Genomic DNA, 16,846 nt, shown 5'->3' with positions numbered 1-16,846 from the left:
CCCCTCACAACCCTGGGGCAGCAGCTCTTTCTGCCCACAGGTCCTGTCCCTGTGCTTTAATAAACCAACATTTTGCACCAAAGATGTCTCAAGAATTCTTTCTTGGTCGCCAGCTCCAGCCTCCACCCCACTGAACCTCACCTATATTCTAAAACTTCATCAATTACTGTTTTAACTTGTAATTCCCTAATGACAAATGCTGTTGAGTATCTCTTTACATGCCACAATTTTCCATTTGTATATCTTCTTTGGTGAAGCATTTTGGTGAAGTGTCTGTTCAGATCTTTTGCTCATTCAAAAATCTGATTGTTTCTTATTAAGTTTTAGGAGTTGTTTTTATATTTTCAATATAAGACCTTTATTGGATATGAGTTTTGAAAATATTTTCTCCCAGTCTGTGGCTTGTCCCTTGGTTCTCTTTCCAGGGTTTAGACAACAGAAGTTTTTAATTTTAACAATGTCTGAATTCTCAATTTTTCTTTAATAAATCATGATTTGTATCATATACTTACAAACTCATCCTCAAACTCAAGGTCACATAGCTTTTCTCCTATGTCTTAGTCTAACAGTTTGTGTTTTGTATATTACATTCAGATCTATGATTCATTTTGAGTTCATTTTTGTAGAAGTGTATGGTCCAGGACTAGGTTCATTTTTAAAATTTTATTTTATGTAAGAACTCTGATTGTTCTGGCACCACTTGTTGAAAAGCTTTCTCCATTGCATTGCCTTTGCTCTTTTGTCAAAGATCAGTTGACTGTATTTGTCTGGGTCTTTTCTGGGTTCTCTATTCTGTTCCACTGATCTGTGTGTCTTCTGTCTCACCAATGAACACAGTCTTGATTACTGAAGTCTTGATGACTTGAGTCTTGAAATTTGGTAGTATGAGTCTTCCAATCTTGTTCTTTTTCAGTGTTGTGTTGGGTATTTTTTTTTTTTTAAGCTTTCCAAATGAGTACAATGTATAGCCAATGTAAGAATCAACTGCCTTGGAGGCAGGTGGGAATAGAAGGAAGAACATGGATTTTAAAGTCCAGCAACGCTTTGTTCAAATTCTTGGTCTATAGGCAAGCCCTTTGAAATTCTGGAGCTGAATTTCCTTTTCAGGAAATGGGGGATTAAAATGCTTACCAGCAGGGGTTTTTGTTGTTTGTTTGTTTGTTTGTTTGTTTTTATAAAAGCAATTCCTTGGAAAACCCCAGCATTGGGATGAGCAAGCAGCAAGTGACTAGTCAAGATGAATTCCCTTTTCTTTATTTTGAATACTTTCTGGACTGTTTTCTTAGTGTACTTTAGACCATTTAATTCCAAATATTATGAGGAACTGACATAGTTTATTATTATGAAATATCTCCCAATAGATGCATAAACATGTAAGATGGGTTATAATCCAGAGTTTTGCTTCTCCTGGAAACTAGCTGCTTAGACTAAAGAAATAGGTCTATTTGATAATCTTTTTTTAGAAGGAAGTGATTCATGTTGAGCCCATGGGGAATTAGTTCTGGTCTCTTTTTTAATGATTTGGGGAAGGGATAGGAATTTACTGACTGCATGGAAACAATAATGAGAATAAGTAATGAATAGCACAAATGATTTAAAAAAAAAAAAGTGTGAAGACGGTGCCTTTTTTAAGAATACGGTAAACAGGAAAATGACCAGGAAGGACATATTTTTGAAGCAAAAATAGGATCTCTTTATGACTATATACCTTTGTACTTCAAAAAAATTGGGTCCATTGTCTCAGTACACATTTACATAAGTGAGATTATTAGGTAAAAAGTACAGTTTCAAGATTTTTGTATGTCTTGTTTTCCAAAAACACATCCTTCATTCTACAAAGAAAAAAAAAGTTTACACACACACACACATATATATTTATATTTATACACACACACAGACACACACACACACAAGCAAGAAAACAAGGAGATAAACAAAAAGCTAAAACTCAGGAAAGGTGGGAAGAGAGGAAGGACAAATGAACTACATTTACCAACTACATTTATGCTCCAAGCTTGCTAGGCATTATACACATTTAAATAAGTTAATATTTATGACAAATTTAATATCACTCTCACTTCATAGGTAGGAATTGAAGTCTCTGAGAACTAAAGTAACGGGCCACGAAGCATACAGTTCTCACGGCAGAGCCAGGAAACCCAAGTACGCGTTGAAACCAGCACGCCAGCCCCATCTCAAACATCGTCATACCACACTGATCTAATTATTTAATTTCTGAAAAGGAGAAAGAGCGTGAAGATCCCCAAAGTTCCTAGGTATTTTATAAACTGAAACCTAATTTTCTTGTATAGAGGGCCTAAGACTTCTGTTACTGCCTCCTTTAGTCATGCTGAAAGGAAAGGATTCTTCATTTCCTGCAGGACACAGACAGGCACGTTTTCACAATGGCCTCCCCAAGATGGTAACCCTCCTCGGGCACCTCTCCAGGAGTCATTAGTGAATCCCAGAGCCCTCCACGCCTGCTCTCAAAAGACCTGGCAGCCCAGCAGCGGCAGCAATAATGAGACTCAGCCACCGTGTAACAGATGCTGGGGCTTCACAGGAGAGAGGGGCCGGTCTCCCTGTGCCTCTCCTTCCTGCTGCAAACACGAAGCCCAACCAAACTGCTCACAATAAAACTGATGACAAAACTCAAAGAAAAGAAAATGTCAGGGGTCAGAAGTGGCCACAGAAACCACCGTAGAACCCAATTAAAAGTTGCTGTTTTCCTGCTTCGCTTGTGACAAGTGTTTCTGTGCACATCCCTGCTTCCTTTCCCTGAGGAGAGGCGATGAGACATGAACCAGCGGAGTGCAAAACACTGCCCCAAGAAAGGAGCTGCTGGAGAATTCATAGGAGCAGGTGCAATGCAATTTAAGAGTAATTAAAGATATTTGAAGAGAAAACAACCCTCTGTCATGTAAAGTAGAAGGAGATGGGGAAAATGGGGACTTAAATTTCAGAGACTTTATTCCTAAAACAGACATATGGCCGTCTCCTCACAGTCATGCTGGGAATCCCAGGCGGGAGTGTTTTAAAAACCAGTTGTCTAGGGTCTGATGCTCCATTTTGCAAGTCTAGGAACTACAGTTTGTCTACTTCCTCACAGCTACTCTGGCTCTCAGGGGAGTCCATGCTCACTGGCTTAGAAGATCATAAAACACAAACCAGAATGTCAAGGTGTGGTTATTGTTTTTCTTTTAATATTTGCATTTGTATTCTTTTATTTATGGCTATAGGAAATTTTTTTCCTATTAATTATAATATGGTTGCAGGGAACCATCCTGTATCAGTTAGCTATTGCTGCCTAACAACCATGTCCAAACTCAAAGACTTCAGACGATTGGCATGGGGTTTTGCTCACACATCTAGGGTAGCAGGGCACTTCTGCTGCCCTGGGAGAGGCTCAGCTGCTCTCTCCTGGGCTTGCTCCAGCACTTGTGCTCCCCTGGTGCTTGGGCCAAATGTGCTGGCTGATCTAAAACGGGGCTAGCATAGTCCGACAATCAGCCAGAGCAGTAAGAGTAAACGGGCCTTGTTTCTCATCATTGAACAAGTTGGCCTGGATGTGTTTCCATCACGGCTGTGCAACGTTCAGACAGACAGAAACAGAAGGTGAGAGAAAGAAGTATTTAAAGCCTCTTGAGAACCTGCGCTTAGAAATGGCACATCATGGCTTCCAGCACATTCTGTGGGCACAAGAAGTCACAAGCCAGCCTACAGTCAGTCCTACATTCAGAGGTTAAGAAAGAGTCTCTAGGTATTGACAAGATGAGTTCCCAAGTCACATACAGGGTACAGGAAAGGTAGTAATTACCGCTATTTCGGCATCAACCTTCCATCCCTCCCTCTCTCGGGCTCTTAAAAACTGAATTAATAAGCAGAGTTCACTTGATAAAAATAAAATCCAATACAACCGGACAGTGCTCAGGGGTTATTTCAAAGAATCTGATGAACTATACTTGCTCCAAACGCACCGTGCACCAAACACCAGCTTGTGTCTTGGGCTCCCCTACCCCTCACACTCCCTCCCACACACCCTAAAGGTCCATGTGGAGGTCACCTCTCAGGGTGGACTCTTTCTGAAGGTGCCTGCCCCTAAGCCCTTCCATGACGCACTGCTTCTTGTTCGCCTCAATCTGCTGGTGGGACCTGTTTCCACATAATAGACTTAACTTCCTGTAGCCACTATAGCAACTACTATGTCTGGTTTTTAGTCAATAAAAATTTAATTGCTGCGAAAGTTGCTTCAGGAAGAGATAGAGGAAAACATTTTCGCTTCGTCTCCTGCCCCCTTCTCAGGGGCAGAAAGGCAAAATGGTGCTTGTGGAATCTGGAAGAAGAACACTTCCCTTTTTTTTTTTGTCCTTTCATTAGCAGATGCCATAATGACCAGAAATTTATAGCCCTGTGTTTCATAACCAAGTGGAAAAGCCCAAATGTCTGCAGGCCACAAAGGTTTACTGCATTCACAGGAACATTTCCTCAAGGATCCCGGAACTGAAACCTAGTTATCTGGCAGAAATCCAAGAAGCCCAAACCCTGTTAGAGTAAATTAGCATTTAGGTATTCAACTTGGCTTTGGGATGAGTCTTTCTGTAATGATGAGTTTTCTAGGTTACTGTTTCATTACACAAGGCCCTCCTTAGGAGAGCCCAAGGGAGAATTCTCTCTCTGATCTCAGAATGGGGAACAACTGGGCTGCTTCTTAGCACTTGGAATGGCTCTGGAAAATCTACAGGATCTTTTGGTGTGAATTTTAGATATTAACTTCACACCTGATTTTGCCTTATCTTTTCTAGTTCTGTATACTCTGTATTCTGCCTTTCTTGCTCAGTGATTCTCATGTTTATTTTTTTTTTTCTTATTTAAGATACTTTTTAAATTTTTTTCCTAAGTAGGCTCCACCCCAGCATGGAGCCCAACACAGGGATTGAACTCACAACCCTGAGATCAAGACCTGAGCTGAGATCAAGGGTCAGATGCTTAGCTGACTGGGCTCCCCAAGGGCCCCTATTTAAGATACTTACTAAGCAGATTTAATTGTCTTTTAGAGCCTAAGAATCTAAAGAAGCAAACCAATAAATAAACACCAATTTCTCAAGAAAGCTATAGTTTGGGGCGCCTGGGTGGCTCAGTGGATTAAGCCTCTGCCTTCAGCTCAGGTCATGATCTCAGGGTCCTAGGATCGAGCCCCACATCGGGCTTTCTGCTCAGCGGGAGCCTGCTTCCCCCACTCTCTCTGCCTGCCTCTCTGCCTGCTTGGGATCTCTCTCTCTCTGTCAAATAAATAAATAAAATCTTTAAAAATAAATAAATAAATAAATGAATGAATGAATAAATAAATAAATAAATAAATAAATTGTTTACCTCTTTGGGCACTTGGAAGCATCAGAACTTGCTGATCAACACTTGGAATGCTTTATAAAAGTTAACCAGCGGTGTAATTTCCAGGAAACTGTTCAGGATATCAGCTGTTTTCAGAAATCAGGTATTTCTTCCTCTGGGGGAGGGGGAAATCAGTGAATTCTTCATCTTCAAGATTTCTTTTTTCTTTCTTATTTTTTTTTTAACTTATTTTCTAGAGTAATATCCTTCTCTGGTAGGAAAAAAAAGTTTCTTTTTTTTTTAAGGCTTTTTATTAAATTTATTTACTTGACAGAGAGGTTGAGATCACAAGTAGGCAGAGAGGCAGGCAGAGAGGGGGGCAGGAAGCAGGTTCCCCACTGAGCAGAGAGCCCAATGTGGGGCTCGATCCCAGGACCCTGGGATCATGACTTGAGCCGAAGGCAGAGGCTTTAACCCCCTGAGCCACCCAGGAGCCCCTGGTACCAAGTTTCTTAGAGGAAAATACATGTGGCTCAACCACCTAGCTGTTCTCAAAAACTTTTGGCTCCTGCAACCTACAACGTACAAAGATACTGGTCCTACAGAATCGTTTCAGGGATACTGCTGGATACTGTGCTGCTTAATTGTATGTTATCAGGAACGTGTCTCATGCGAACACTGTGACCAGTTCCTACCAACGTGTAAACTGCACTAGAAATGATTTGCAACAGCTAACCACGTGGCAGCATTCTACAGAACGGAGCTGATCCTGATGGATATTCCCAGATATCAGACTTCAAATCTCCAAGTTACCAAACTTTCTGCAGAACTCCTTTGAAGTCCTAATGCACGTCTTGTGTTTCTACAGAAGTTATTAGAACTTGGCCCAACTTCTAAACGGCCTCCTCCTCCACCACCACCTCCGCCACCCCTACCCGCACTGGAGAGCTGACTTCTGTCCTGCGGGGAGTGCACGTCCTTAATCTTCAGACACCTAAAGGACTGTTCACCTGTTCCCCATTGTAGGATTGCTTTTTCCTTCGTATTTCTCTTTGCCATTATATTTCTTTTTCACTGTTACTGTCCTGCCTGATGCTTATAACCTCCAGAGCCACTCTGCTTTCCCTGTCTGCCGCTCCCGTTCATAGAGGTTCACATTGTCTTTTCTTTTCCAGCTCCTTTTCCTGCTGCTTCTCTCGTGCTCCCTGGCTTTGGGCTGAGCAGAGCGTCCATTTGGTCCCAGGCTGACCCTACAGAGAAGGTCTCCCACCATCCCCTGAAATCACCTGGCAAAGCTGTGTGTGTGTGTGTGTGTGTGCACATGCGTGTATATGTGTGTAAGCGTGCGTGTGTGTGTGTGTACATATGTATGTGTATTCCTGGAGGGAGGACCTGCAGTTGACCCTACAGATGATCTAGACCCACAACAATCCCCAATTCCCTATGTCCCTGACTTCCTTTGGCACAGAAGCTGAGAACCTGAAAGTTTTCCATTTGCCAACTTTCTTTGTTTTGATCCATGAGCAGGAAAATGCCCTTTCTTGAATGAGAAGCAAAGTCTCACTAGGAGAAAATCCTTTGCTCCTCATTCTTTCCTCTGATTTCTGCCTGGAATGTACCGTAAAGCACAGACAGAAGCAGCCAGCAGGCACACACGAGGCTGCCAGCCTGGGGATGAAGGCCCGTATCTGAGGTAGAAGGGCAGGAAGTTGGGGCACCTGGGTGGTTCAGTTAGTGAAGTGTCTGCCTTCGACTCAGGTCATGATCCCAGCATCCTGGGACCGAGTCCCACGTCAGGCTCCCTGCTGGGAGTCTGCTTCTCCCTCTGCCTGCCTCTCTCCCTGCTTGTGCTCTCCCTCTCTCTCTGGTAAATGAATAAATAAAATCTTAAAAAAAAAAAAAAAGGAGGGCAGGAGGTGACAAAGTTTTAAGTCTCTAACAGTGTCCCCGCACCCCCACCCCAGCTCGGGAGAGTCTACCTCCAGACGTATTTTTACATGATATGAAATAAACACACACACACACACACAATTTTAAAAAGAAGAGGTAAAAATATAAATGGAAATTCTAAAATCTTCCCCCTGTTCCCTGACTGCTTTGTGTACGGACGCCTTAGAGGCAAGCATCTTACTTCGGGGGCCTCTGCTAAACAACCAAGATCGCTATTAACAGAAATCGGCAAAAGTTAAAACGGCCGTGATGAAGAAAGGGAAAAGTGCCGAGAAAAGTATACTCTGAGATAGGGTGGTAATGTTCAGTCATTTTCGTTTTATATGGAAGTGACTGGAAGGACATACATAGCACGCTAATGGCGGTAGTTTGAACATTCTGTGTGTTCCTCACTCTCCTCATCCACCATGTACTAAATTGCCACAAGAAAAACAAGGAAAAAGAAGTGTTATTTCAAATTTCCCAGTAGTTCGATACAGGCCTGCCCTCCCTCCCAAAATTTACTTCCAGGTGCCCTTGTCATGGTGCCGAGCGTCTCCGTATACCGCACGGATGTGCTCCATCGTGAGCCCCTACCTGCGAGGACAGCCCGGCAGGTGTGGTGGTGAGGCCTAGAGAAGATGATGGCTCACTGCAGGCGGGATGGGATGGGGCTGGGGGGTTGGAATAAGGAACATGAATGCTCTAGGAAGTGTCACCCTTGGTGGTGAGGCAGCTCTCCCACATATCAGGGGAGTCTGCCCGTGTCTCGTCCCACTTACCACCAAAGTGTCTCAATTCCTATCCTGTCATGGAATGATGGGCATTTCACCCTGGGATGCCTTCTGGTCCAATCCTGCCTTTTCAGAGACAGAAGTGCAAGCTCTGAAAGTGAAGGGCATGTCCAAGGTCAAAGAAGACATGTAGGCAGCACAGTGGGGCTTGGAACCCATTCAAATGCTCGCAACCACCATCGCTGAGTCCTTCCTGCAGGCTGGGCATTGCCCCAGCGGGCCATCTGCAGAGTCTCTTACCTTCACGAAAGCCCCATAAGGTAGGGGTTGTCCCCTCCATTTTACAGTTGAAGAAACAAAGGCTCAGGTAGATCTTGTGCTTTTCCAAGGCTGGAAGGAAGCAGAACCAGGAGGTGATCCCAGCTCTGTCTAGCCCTTTCTACATCAGCTGACTCAAGACAGTGTCCGCACGTGCCCCACAATTCCCCCAGAGGGGTCCTCAGCTCCTGAAGGCTCAGGAAGTCATTTCGGTGCCACGTCCCTCTCCCCTTCAGTGCAAAGAATCCTTCCTGAACAAGCCTGTTGTCTCAGCAGCTGTGGTGATATTTGATTTGATTAACACCCTGGGACCTATCACCAGACGTAAAGATGATGCCTAATTAATTGCTTACATTAAAGAGCTGGCACTTCTTACATTCGATTCACACTCTGGCTTCAATCATGTTTTCGTTTCAGCAATAATATTTACACGATTAGCAAATAGTCGATTCATACTCCGGCGTGGACCTAAGCTGGGGGTGGGACTTCCCTAAGCAGATGTCCTGGACAGGTGTAGAGAAATGGGCTTTTTTTTTTTTTTCTTCACAGCAAGAGCCATGAGCAAGCTCTTTCGCTTGTTTTTCAATAAAAAATCATGCTCAGATCCATAAATATTCATTGAGCACTGACCTAGTCTGTGTCAGTCATTCCATTTCCAAGGCCCCATGGGGGCCAAAGAAGGGCACTCACTAAGAAGTCACATTAGATCTAACTTTGTTTTCTTCCCTGTCTTTTTTTTTTTTTTTTTTCCAGTCCAAGATGTAGATGCATTGAGTAAGAAAACAGACTCGACATTAAACGCATGAAGTTTCGATAGGCATTTGCTGAGGTCTCCCAAGATCTAATCACGCAGGAGGCAGGGCAGTTTGGGATGTGCAATGACTCCCAGGATGTGAACGGGGGCCAAACTGAACTGAGGTGACACGCACCAGACTGTCCTATGCCGTGTCTTGAATCAGAACGTGAAGAACGACACAGAAAGGCAAGACTCTACCTTCTGACAGCAGGAAGTAGGAAGGGATATGGCAACATGGATGCCTTCGGATGACAAAGTGCTTGACAGTGGGCCGAATCCTAACATCGTGAACTTGAGCAGGAAGAAACGCCACAGAACCATGAGCAGCAGCACCACACAGGGGAGATGCGGCTTGGTGGAAAAGGCTTGACCAAGATCAGCCCCAAGCTTGACTCAAGGCAACGGTGTGATGTGTGCCACACGTCACTAATGCAGCCATCTGTCCTCAGCCGTGAAGCAGCTACCTGGGATCTACGTTACTGAGAAGGGATGTGGACATACTGAAGTGTATTTCAGAGGAGAGGCTCCGGGATGGGGACACCTCAAAAACAGACTAAAAAACAGGTAAATCTTTGAAGAAAGAGATGGTTAGTCTGGAGAAGAGCATACGAGGTTTATAGGAGAGCGACTGTAAGGGCAGCACGTGGAAGACAGAGGGGACCCGTGGGCTACAGGTCCTATGGGGTTCTACTCCAGATAGCCACAGTACCTCCAACAGGAAAGACTTTTTGAGAGCACACCTGGCTCTGCCCATCAGTTTCCGGTTCACACACCTACAGAGTTCTCCCAAAAAACTGCACTCAAACAGTAAGACTTTCTTCTTAGTGACACCAACTACTTTCTTTAGGAGAGTTAGTGTTGTGTAAATACATGGTGCTGGTTCTTTCTCTTTTCGGAGAGAACTTATTTTATGGAAGTTGGACACACATCGATCTGTGATTCCCTGGGCCCCCGTTGGGAGTTTTATGTTTTAGATACATTTTTCAGGAGATGACGGAGAGGAGAATTCTATCTGGCATTCTTTACACAGACCAACACAAACACCTTATTACGCTGAATAGAAGACACCAGTGGTTTTAAGATGATTCACTATTATCTGCCATTAAGGAAGAGGAGAAGATGCCACCAATTCAATTATACCCCAGTCTCCTTCATATCTGACTGTTCTGGGTCACTTTTCAACTCCAAATTGGCATGTTGTTCCCATTTTCCACATATCATTTGTGTCTGTGCCATCAAGAGCATCAAGAATGCAGTATTTCTTTAAAAAACGTTCCACTATTTTTTCCTAGAATTTTCTTCCGAACAAGTAACACTCAATCTGAAGGTTTGATGTTCTTACTTTTCTGATCTAAGCAGCAGATGTAGGTTTTCAGAGAACAATAAGGATTAGATTCTTTCTTCAAATAGTCCTTAAATTGTCTGCCGACTGAAACTCCAAGGGACATTGTCCAGTAATGCCACCACGAATAACAAAATCTGTTCTGCATAGAAAATGACAACAAAAATCCCAAATGGCACCTGGCCAACAGATGCTTGGGATATTAGAATGTGAAGTCTGGGTATTATAGCGTAAAATACAGTGATTCAATCTGCCTGTGCCCTTCTGGCCTCGGTTATATCTTTTATCTGCTCTAGGGTAGCTGAGTGATAACCTCTCCTAGTTCTTCTTTATGCCACTTAAGAGTCTCCTCAAAAGCTCTCCTGGGCTGTCCGTATCTCTCCTTTATGCCCAACTTTTCTACTTTGGAAGTCTTCCTAATCATTTCAGCTAGCTTTCCTAGCTGGTGGAAGACCAAAGCAGAAATGGGAGGGTCAACCCAGATTTTGCCTCACAAAAGAAGGCATGCTTCATCTTTTTTTTTTAGATTTTTTTTTTAAATTTATTTGTTAGAAAGAGAGAGCAGAAGCAGGGAGAACTGCAGGCAGAACAGGCAGAGGGAGAAGCAGGCTTCCCACTGAGCAAGGAGCCTGATGTGGGATTTGATCCCAGGATGCTGGGATCACGACCTGAGCCAAAGGCAGAGGCTCAACTGACTGAGCTACCCAGGCATCCCCATCTCTGTCGTTATGAAGGAGAGCTCTGTGACTTGACGTACAGAGGAAGTTCTTAGCTCTGGCTGTGAAGCAAAATACTTTGTGAAGATTTTTTTAACTGTAGATTCCAGTGGACTATCATCCCAAGACCCACGGACTCAGACTCTCAGGGATGGGGATAGCATTGAGGGAAAGCAGGCACTTGTATTTTTAAAGGAGTTCCATGGGTGGTTGTGTTATGTCACAGAGGCTGTAACCCTTTAGGAGGAGGACGACACTGGGCATTTTCCAGTTCACACAGGGACAATTCTCCTGACACACACAAACGCAAACGTGCAACTCTGAGTGTGCTGCAGAAAACAATTCCTGTGAGCGGGCCCCAGTTTTATCCAAGCCATCACGGTCACACCGTTCTGTACTCAACGTGATTAAACCAAGGGATAGGAAGGATATGGCCACGACCGGGCATGGGATGGGCATGGCAAGAGCATGGCAGGAAACAACGGACGAGATTTTCTTTCTCCAGCTTTCCAACCGTCCCAGATGCTCGCTGGTCTGAGGCTACAGGGGAGCTGGCCCCACCCTCCACTCTCTGGCCACAACTTTGCAGGACCATTTCAGGAGCAAAACGATTTGGACACGATGCTGGTTCCGCGATTTGGGGATCGTCTGTAGCCTTAGAGTGGAAGGCTGTGCTAATGGGGGTCTGTCCTCAGAAAATGTGCAAATCCGTGCACCAGAGGACTCGGAAGAGGTTTCAGTGGGTAAGGGAGAGTCCTGATTTGCTCTCCTTAATCACATCCTTTTTAGCCAGTATTCTTCAGAATTTTAGGTGAGCATTAAGGACCCCATCCCCCATCTTGCCTAGGGTAAGTAAATCACTGTTGATTCTTACTCTGAGCTCTATGGCCTTTAAATGGTGCCAGTTTCCTTTAATCCTACAGTTTTAATTTCCGGTCTTTAAATTCTGCAGTGTCAGAATGCGGTTTCCACACCAAAGTCCAGATCCCCTCTCACCTCTTAGATCTGGGGACCTCTTGGTTATATCCAAGAAAGAGTCTGAGACTCGGTGTCTCCTGTGAATTTCTTTTCTTTCTGGGCCTAAAGCAAGGGCTAAAAGCAAGAATGCAAGAGGCGCCAACCATTACTGATCAGTGCTGACGGCTGGAATATACATTCACACTGTCCTTAATGCTTATGCTTTTGCTACCATGTACTGAACACACTTTATTACCCCATTTACTCCTCACCACAACCTATGAAGTAGGCTGCACTGTCCACCCCTATGACAGAAACAGAGTCAGGTTAAGCAACACCCCAATGCCACGCAACAAAGAGGGGCCAAAGTCAGATCCTACTCCAAAGCCGAAGGTCTCTCAGACATTGGTTGTGTTGGAAAGGCAGTGAGGAAAAAATAATATGGAACTGATGGATGGGTAGATGGATAGATCAAAAATAGGTCATAAATACCTAAATACACACAGACGTATGAATATAATCGAGTCTATCATATGAGCTAGGGGGTCATTATGCGGCGACTTGTGCTGTTTTACATGTTTGAAAAGGTTTGAAAAAAAAAAAAAGTTGGGGTGGCAGTGAGGGGATCAAAGCCACGTCAACCCAATCTGTCTTGTGTCTCTCTAATTCTGTTTTAGAATTTTACATTTCGTTTGACAAGTGTGTACTGAAGCCCCATGATGTCCCAGGCGCCAACACACCTGGACCAGGCCTGGGAGGCTACACTCACGGTAGGTGCTGTGAGGACACAAGACGGAGCCCTTCCGGGTTCACACGCAGCAGCTGACGCTTAACCCCACTTGCGATCCGAAGCTGGTTCTGATAAAGGGCTGTGGTCCGGGTGGGAAGTGCCGGAGGAACCCAAGGACGGAGAGGTCTGGAAAGGAGCCTGGGAACAGAAGCAATTAGAGTTATACCTTGGAAGAAACAGGGAAGGAGTCAAGAGGTCTGAAATGGGTTTAGTCAAATCACTTCTGACCCCAAACATGTGGGTTCTCCCTGCACCCCGTCCACACAAACACACCAACCAAGTCTCTAGAACCACCTGTGTATCCTGCAAGTCCTGGCGCTTTGGACACTATCTGGAGTTAGTCAGAAGCTACAGGCTAAGGGCTCAGTCTCCCCTTGCTTCAGAGGCCAGCGGAAGGTGGTGTGTTCTTTGTTACCACACCGGTGGCACTTGTGAGCACCGGGGACTCATTCTAAGACTTGCGTGCTGGGCTGACGCGTTCACGTCCTAGAGACTCCTTCAGACTATCTGTGTCTTGGACAGCACTGAGCCATTTCTCTTCTGGGGGCTGGCAGTCTCCTTGAGCCCCACAGGAAAGTGATGTACCTACTGCTTTCTCCCAGGGGCTCGACACAAAGCCTCTTTCCAGAGAAGAGAGAGGCTATCCCTGTCCAAGGGCTTTCTCCTTCTCCACTATCTTCCTTCCCTCCTCCTCACCTCCCCACCGACAGCTCAGATCTCCTGCCCTGCCCCCTGGCTCGAGACCTCTCCCTACCTCCCTACCGGAATACCTGCAAAGCTTCACATCCTACCAGAGGCTAGAAGCTTAGCTCCAGCCCATCTTATAATTACTATGTCAAGTGCTTTTAGGGTCGTGGCTTTTGAAAATTAAAAGCCCTTTTCCGCCCTATTTTTTTTTTTTTTTTTTTTTTTTGGTAAAACTCCCTTTTTCCCTGATAGAGTAAATGATGCCTAAATGGGGCTGGGGTACGATGGGGAGGGAAGAAGGCAGAGGCAACAGGAACTGCAGAGGGGAAAAAGCAGTTAATATTTAAAAAATAACATTCTGGGGTGCCTGGGTGGCTCAGTGGGTTAAGCCTCTGCCCTCGGCTCGGGTCATGATCTCAGGGTCCTGGGATCGAGCCCTGCATCGGGCTCTCTGCTCAGCGGGGAGCCTGCTTCCCCCTCCCCCTCTGCCTGCCTCTCTGCCTGCTTCTGATCTCTGTCAAATAAATAAAATCTTTAAAAAAATAAAAAATAAATAAAAAATAACATTCTGTCAGTGCTCTTATCACCACCTTTAAATTTGGTCCATCCCTTGAGCAAAAAGGGAAAGACCTACTCCATACCCTCCTTCCTGCACTTGGGTCTCAGAAGAATTTTGCTTCCACGTGACCTGCTCTCGACTAGAGGTTGAATCCCAAGGTGACCCTAATTCCAAAAGAAGATGAATCTCACACCTAGAGAGCTGCCTCGGTCTTAGTTACTGCTGAGCCTCCGGAGGTTTTTCTCAGTAAACACAGCAGACGGAACCCCAAGCTGCTAATCACCAAAGTATACAACGATTTAGAAATGTAACGATGTATGTATGTTAATTGTATGGCTGGTGGGCCTGCTGTGTATTTTTTGAACAATTACAACACGAGACCCTTAACGTGGGGCCACGTGCTTCATGAGTTTTCTGTGCCAGTAATCACCACAGGGAATTCAGTATTTCCCCCACGGCTACCTGTCCCTGTGCACTTTGGTTCTTGTCTTGTTTCTGAAACTTCTAGTTTGCATCCCCGTGGCATGCCTTCATTGAGATCCTTTCTTCGGTTTTAGTTCTCTCTCTGGTCCGTTTGACAGTCTTCTATATCAACCATGGGGCCTGAAGGAGAAATAACTTGTCAGTTAAAAAAAAAAAAACAAAAAACTGAAGCCAAAAATGCAGATGTTTGAGGAAAATATAAAATATAACTTAATTCTTTTCTCCACCAACTGCCCACCCCAAATGAGGACCTTCGGAGTTTTATTTCTGAAACGTAACTCTGTATCAGAAATGCTCCTGGTTTCACGTCAATAAATACCCAGAGGGCCTATCTCTCACCATAAACCCATTCAGGTAAGGGTCAGAGATGTCTCTCCCCATTAAGCAGGGAGAAGTTTTCCCTGTCACAAATTAAAATCCTCCCCCGTGGCTGTAGATTTATCCGCAGATTTGCTCACAACGGTCTTCTTATTAATGGTGATTGGGAAGAATAAATCATTTCCTCCCGCTACAAAGGCTGCTCAGATTGGTTCAAAATGGCTAACCTCCTGTTGAAGTGAACCTCCCCTGGGCTGATAATGTGTCTGGGGAAAGAGTGTAAGGGGAAGGTTTGGAATGGGAGAGAACCCACATTTCTAGGATTTAAAGGAATTAAATGCAGCATGTGGCTTCATTACCTTATACAAATTCTTAAACAAAACCCAGAAGAAATATTGACCTGACGTGCATTGAGTTTTTGTTCACTTTTACCTGAAGAGTTAAGTACCAATGATTCAAGTGAGCTTTTATTATTGAGTGAAATAACACCAATTCACAAGATCATTCGGGGAGTACGTGCGTGCTCAACACCATATCCTCTCCGTTCTTCCTTCCCATCAGTGATGGAGGAAGCTTCCTTCTATTTCAAGAACACAAATTTAGGTCATATAATCAATAAATGCTAATACGATGCATATAATACATTGACTGGGCTTTGCAGTTCTGAAAACAATAAATCATCATTAGCTGAAGCAGTGATCATTTTAAATAAGATCCAGAAATATATTTATTTATTTTGGTTGTTGGCCAATCACCTCCCTTGTCTTCTTGGTACTGGGCAAGATACAAGGCAAATTTCTCTCCCAATGTCCACCCCCCAGATAATGCACATTCTTGAAAAAAAAAAAAAAAATCCCTCACTGAGCAGAGTTTCCAAAAAGCACATGCAGTCTTTTAACTCAAACAGTCAGACCTCTTGGACATTTTTTCAACTCCTCTGAAGACCTCAATAAAACAAGAAGAATCCATGTGCCTCACTCAGTCAGCCTGACTTAAAGGAGTATGAGACGAGAATCATCCACATGGAGAGTTAAACAATGCAATTTTCCCAGTATACACCCGCTGGGGGAATCAATAACCTGTTCTCAAACCAGCAAATTGGTTTCAAGTATTTGGTTCACCAGTTCCATCCAACAAGCATGAATAAGAGGCCACCTCGCTAGTGAAAGAGAAGGGGGTTAGGAGTCCTGGAAAAATGTGTTCTCATCAGAATTCCTGTGCTTCCCTACTGCACGGATGGTATTTGCAAAACTCTTTGGAAAGAACACTGGGTTTAATTTCAGGCAATCCTCTTTGATGGGATTTTAACAAAAAAGCTTTTGCGGAGCACTCCATTTCATGAAAACAGCTCACACCACGTAGCTGTTTAGATAACTCCATATTTTCTGGATTTCAGGTTTTTCTTAACATTGCAGCCAGACTATTCTTTCTAAAATAAAACTGATATTCTCTAGAAAGATTTACGAGAAGTAACTCGCCCTTCTGTGTAGCCGTGAGCTCTGGGGATCTTGGTCAGAAAACCAGGTCCTTGAAATAGCAGAATGTCTGTGTCCCTTACTCTCAGACAAGGAGGCTGTGTTTTCTTTTTTATTCCCTTCCCACCTTCTCATTCCCTGAGCACCATCGACCTTCCTCTTCAGCCATCAATATCCAGCATCACTTCCACAAACGGACTTCACTTTCTGGCTCTCTGAGGGCTTCTGTAACAATCTTTCTGCCTTTGGAAGCTCCTTTCCTTTTCTTCCTCTTAGGATAGAATGCTCATGCAGAAATTCCAGCCCAAAGTATAATCATTTCTTTTTTTTTTTTTAAGATTTTATTTATTTGGGGCGCCTGGGTAGCTCAGCGGGTTAAAGCCTCTGCCTTCGGCTCAGGTCATGATCCCAGGG

General features: G+C 44.2%; 1 long non-coding RNA gene across 1 annotated transcript in view; it reads right to left on the bottom strand.

The window, feature by feature from the left end:
• LOC125083150 (uncharacterized) overlaps positions 1-16,846 on the bottom strand; it is a 112,891-nt gene that overhangs the window by 44,652 nt on the left and 51,393 nt on the right. Inside the window, exons 2-8 of the long non-coding RNA XR_007122184.1 lie at positions 14,619-14,759; positions 12,890-13,048; positions 12,160-12,255; positions 9,304-9,646; positions 8,292-8,381; positions 8,040-8,142; positions 5,371-5,503 (exon numbers count right to left, since the gene is read on the bottom strand). This is a non-coding gene — a long non-coding RNA (uncharacterized LOC125083150). The remainder of the gene's footprint in view (positions 1-5,370; positions 5,504-8,039; positions 8,143-8,291; positions 8,382-9,303; positions 9,647-12,159; positions 12,256-12,889; positions 13,049-14,618; positions 14,760-16,846) is intronic.

Source organism: Lutra lutra, chromosome 13 (assembly GCF_902655055.1).
Source record: "Lutra lutra chromosome 13, mLutLut1.2, whole genome shotgun sequence".
NCBI lineage: Eukaryota > Metazoa > Chordata > Mammalia > Carnivora > Mustelidae > Lutra > Lutra lutra.
The sequence above is the reverse complement of the archived record's forward strand: the minus strand, read 5'-3'. Positions and strand labels throughout refer to the sequence as shown.